Source organism: Empidonax traillii, unplaced genomic scaffold (genome assembly GCF_003031625.1).
Source record: "Empidonax traillii isolate 1590-97213 ecotype Southwest subspecies unplaced genomic scaffold, ASM303162v1 scaffold734:size1267433, whole genome shotgun sequence".
NCBI classification, from domain to species: domain Eukaryota; kingdom Metazoa; phylum Chordata; class Aves; order Passeriformes; family Tyrannidae; genus Empidonax; species Empidonax traillii.
This window is the reverse complement of record NW_020955927.1, coordinates 507,003-512,065: the sequence shown is the minus strand read 5'-3', so window position 1 is coordinate 512,065 and position 5,063 is coordinate 507,003. Positions and strand designations below refer to the sequence as shown.

The window sequence follows — 5,063 nt, the reverse complement described above, 5'->3', positions numbered from 1 at the left end:
TGAGCTGAGACCAGCAGCCAAGTGGCCACCAGCGATAAAGAGAAGGAAGGAGGAGCAAGAGAGAGTTTGACCTCACCACCTTTGTTTAGATTGCTGGTTCTTTTTAGAATTTCCTCTTGTTATTCTTTCAAATACTTGGGGAAGGAGAAGGGAACTGCAGCCAGACCATTATGTGTGTTTAGCCCACAATCTAAACATTTTTATCATCTCTCTTTTTTTTTTTTTCCCCCCTTCATTTTATTGGCAGGGTTTTAAATAGCTACAGAAATAGCAGAGATTAAAATTTTGCAAGATTTTAATTCTGGGCAGCTTGCCAAGTAACAGGTAATTTTTTTTGGCAGGACTGCAAGGTTTGGTTTGCACACACTGCTTGCAGTCCTCAGCGGGGATGTGTGTGCTCAGAATGAGAGTCCAGGGGCTGGGACCTTCACAGCTCAATTATATTATACAGACACACTCCTCAAAAAAACCCTTATTTTAAAATGGGCTGTTATAGGTCATATGGGTTATGATTTCAGCCTGCTGCCCACTTCTGTGTTCCTGCATTCTCTGGGAATGACAGAGCACTGGCAGCCCCCCAGTTCTAGGCAGTATTTTCTTTCTGTGCAAAGAAACACCCAGTGTGACAGCAGAAACAAAACAAGGCCACTGCTGGTTCTTCTGTTGGTTCTTCAGATGGGCAAGAGCTAATATGTGCATCTAAACACATCGGGGAAAACACGTTAAGGCTCACACAAACAACTCGCCTCAAGCAGAAGTTCTGTCTGGGTTCAAATAAAAAAAAAAGAAAAGAAAAAAAGAAAAAAAAAAAAAAAAAAAAAAAAAAAAAAAAAAAAAAAAAAAAAAAAAAAAAAAAAACACTGCGAGAACAATTAAACAGTGGACTAAGTTGCCAGGGAAGTGGTAAAATTTCCCCTCACTGGAAATATTCAAGGCTTGGCTTGACAGAGCCCTGGCCAGCCTGGCTCAGTGGCCCTGCTTCCAGCAGAAGTTTGGAGCAGATGGTCTCCAGGAGCCCCTTCCAAACTGGGTTTTCCTGTGATCAATCATAATGCTTCTAATCATTATGTTTCAAAGTTGGGATAACAGAAGAACGTCGTTATTTTCTCTCCTGTCAGGCAAATGAGGATTCCAGTGCCTACGGAAATACTAACTTTTTTATGGAATAGAAAAGGAAGGAAAAGCAATAGTTGCATTTCACTTACAGACATTCGTGCAACCGACTGTGGTCAAAACCAATCTGGCAAAGCTGAACCGCACAGGTAACCAGGAGAATACAGGTCTCTGCTAAACAACATCAAAAAAAGCAATAACACCATCTTTTTTGAGGGCTCTTTTAATGTGGTAAACAGGCCAGTGTGCTCAGTACCGCACAGCAAAACAGCTGGGCTTGCAGCGGTGGATCTGCCAGAAATCAAGCAGTTTTTAAAATAGGTATCATGCTTTCCTATAAAAGCCAAATAAACACCTAAATTGCTTTGAAAAGAAAACAGAATTACTAGCGATTCGAGAAAGTTTATCAGTTCTAAGTAGATCACTATTTTATAAACAAGGCCACTGCTCTTTCTTCTGTGGGATATTTAAAGAGGCAGAAGAGAACCCCAACCAGGTAACGCGCTGAAAAAAAAGCAGATTATCATTATCCACGTTAGTAAACAGAGCAGCAAGGATGAGAAAATCGGTGCAGAAGTCATAATACACCAGTTAATTTGTTTGTCCTAAAGGACGGTGAGAAACCCCGTGCCCAGATGTTATCACCCAAACAATCACACTGGCTGTTAATTGGTAAGATTCTTGCTGCCTGGACGTGCTGGTGCTGCCCAGGAGGTGACGGCCTTCTTTTGTCCGGGCAAATTCTTGTGTGAGTGCAGCTGATGTGGAGAGGGGAGCAGGATGCTAACAGGATTACGGGATCAGCAGGTACCTCGCCCCGCTGACAGATTAGCACATCACGTCCTCTGCTGAGCGGCTTTCCCCGTGCCAGAGGCCGGGCTCGGATGGATGGACTTAAACGTTCTCAACAGCCAAACTTAACGAACAGAAAAACTTGTGAACATTTTGGGATCCGTTTACAGGGAGCTCAAACCCTGGGAGTGCTAAGGTTTTTTATAAAATTATCCGGAAGGAAAATGAAAGCAGACAAGACAGTCACTTCAGAGAGGGGAAAATACGTCAAAAATCCAAACTCCTCGGCTTTCCTTCGTGCATCTCCTTTTGAACTCTTGCAGCTCGTTCAGCGTGCAAGATGGCTCAGTAAATCCCATTACATTTGCTACATATGCCTTCTTGGACAGGCTCCTGACGAAGGAGAAACTTCTCCACGGAAAAATGGAGCCTTGGAACAGGAAGGCTGTGTTTAAACCCCGTGCTTAGCCTTAATGAATATCCTCGGAATAAAAAAGCAACCCAAACCATCTGTGGCCAGAAGAAGCAAATCCAGATGTGGCGGGGATTTAGTCCTCCCCTTCGTTAATCGTGTCTGCAGGATCACTCAGCTTCTGCAGCCCGTGCCTGCTGTCCCTCTGCAAGGGTGGTGAATAACGCAGGAACATCAGCTCACTGGGGAGGAAAGTTTCGGTCACGTCTTTGTTAATCAAACTGAAGGAGGATTTCTTACTTCTCTAAGAAGAGTCGCTGTGATTTCCTTAGTTAAGAAGGGAAAATGACAGGTCTAATTGCTAAATTTGCTTTCTTGCTGCACTGAAGTCTGTTCAGTGACAGCGTGATGTCTCAGCCTTCCTCTGTTACCAGGCTGCAAATCCCACCCCATAAACTCATTTCCAGCACTTGGGAAGGTTTTTGTCTTCCCCTGCAGGTGTGCCTGCCTATTTGAAGCAGTAAAGAATCTCCTGCAGATGGATTTTTCCTCCTGGGTTTTCTGCTGGGATCAATAGGTTGAGCTGTGCTTCTGGTTTGCTCTGGTGTGAGAACCGGGCGGTGGGAATGGCCCTGAGCTGTGCTTTATTCGCTGGTTCCTGTGCACCACCCCGGTTTCTGCCCGAGGGAACAAATCAGTGTGTCGTGTTTGAGGGCTCTTCGCAGTGAATTTGTAAAAGCCTGTGCATTGGCTGCTTTGACATGAGTGTCCTAACTAATTAAAATACAGCCTCTAATGGCAGCTGAGCAGGAACTGGCACCTCCAGCTGTGCCACTTCCCACATTTCATAACTAGTGACTCGGCAGAGAAGGCAACGGCCTTTGAATTTACCGAATATGGCTGGAGCATTTAGTAAACAAGAAAAGTTCAACACGTATTTCATCTCAATTTGCATATATACAAACCCGTGTAATTTCTTGGCCACTGGGACAGGCAGATGGAATAGGCAACAGCTGGAGGTGATTCTCAGCTCTAGGATGCCTCACTTTACAGGAAATAAAATCCAGAACCGCATCTGAAAGTTCCTGATTTTTGCATCCCTAGTCAGGATTTTCATTCCTGTCCCAAGTGCATGTCCTAACAACCAGAGTTTCCCCCTTTGCTGATTCCCACTGGTGTTGGGGTTCGCTACAACTCTTCTTTCCTGTTCTTCCAGATCCAGCATTGCCCCTCCAGCCTTCCAAAAGGAGACTCCAGCTTCAAAGAGCCACGAGATTGACATCAAAGGAGCAAACTGTTCTCCTCAGGGTCCTGACACTGTGCAGGTGACAGGGCCAACAACATTCCTGCAGGAAAACCAGAGAGGGGAGAAGTCCAGGGGAACTTTTCACCACAGGGCTTGAAGATCATGATTTCAAAGTTAAGGCAAAGTCTCTTGTTCTCATGGAGTTACTGGTTTCAGAGGACTTTTTTTGCTTAAGCACTCAAGGTGTGCAGAGCTCTTTCCCTTCTCAACAGCCACTTGCATCAATCTGTTTATTTGTAATAAATAAGTTTTAGAATCTGTTTTAAAAGCAGCCCTGATGTGCAACCTGGTAATATGGCCTAAGTACTAACAGCTTGTGTGTTTGATTATAAACATTATAACTCGCTCAAAATAGACTTCCAAGGGTTTGGTTGCACTCCATGTGAACTGGGAACCTAAGACACACTTATGGATAGGAAAGAAAAGAGCAGAGCTCCTCTCCAGAGTTTACCACTGCAGTGTGCTGTTCTCCTAATTTCTGAGGAGGAATTCTGGGTAAGCAGCATTCTTATGCTTACCTGGTGTCTTTAATCTCAGGTGTCAATAGAGAGAGAAGCTTCTGATCCTCATTACAGGGAAGCTTTCATGACCTCACCTCGCCCTTTGGCAAGGAAGAAAAGGGAGTTTTTACCTCAAGTTCTCAACCTTTCCACTCAAAAAGTTGTTTTTTTGGTTTGTTTTGTTGTTGTTGTTGTTGTTTTGTTGTTTTTTAGGGACAAGATGTGTCCTGTTTGGATATTGAGGATGGAAATTCTAGACTTGTAGCAAGGCTAATGCCTGGCTGAGCCTTGCTGTGGGATAATTGTATATAAATATATATTTATATGTATATAAACACATACAATGCAATGAGGAGATCTACTGAGCTTTGCCATGTCACCATTAATGCATTATGAGAACTCTTTATTGCAGGGAAGTGCCTCAGATTATGTATCAGATTCAATTCTGGGAAAAACCCAGACATCTATATAAATGATTTGCAACCAGGCAGGGCAGAATGATGAATGTTACTTACAGTTTGGTATTTTATGAGCACTGGAATTCAATGAGTATTCAAGTGAATGTTGTTTACGTGTCGAACGACAATAAAATATAATTGGGAAGAAAACAAGGAGTGAGGAAGGCAGCCAGCAAAGCCTCCTCCTGCATTAGCTTGTGCGCTCAGCATCCTGATTGTATTTTGATTTTTTAAAACCTTTTAAAGATAGAGATAAAATTATATCATTTTACCAGCATCTCCTATTGCAATGTACCTTTGCCTTGCTTTTCTTCCTTCGTGAGCAGTTCAGGCTGTCATCAATACTTTCTGCAGTTACAAAAATAAGAGGTTTTATCTGATTTCTTTCTTTAATAAGTGACCACAAATGCCATCTTTGTCTCTTCCCTAGGACATTCAGTTCATATATGAAGCAGCACTTCATATACTGTCTCCCCACCCCA

General features: G+C 43.2%; 1 long non-coding RNA gene across 1 annotated transcript; it reads left to right on the top strand.

The window, feature by feature from the left end:
- Positions 1-248: 248 nt before the first annotated feature.
- Positions 249-4,154, top strand: LOC114066110. Its single transcript, XR_003573121.1, has 3 exons — positions 249-324; positions 1,119-1,262; positions 3,534-4,154. It is a non-coding gene; the product is annotated as an uncharacterized LOC114066110 (long non-coding RNA).
- The last annotated feature ends 909 nt before the right edge of the window (positions 4,155-5,063 follow it).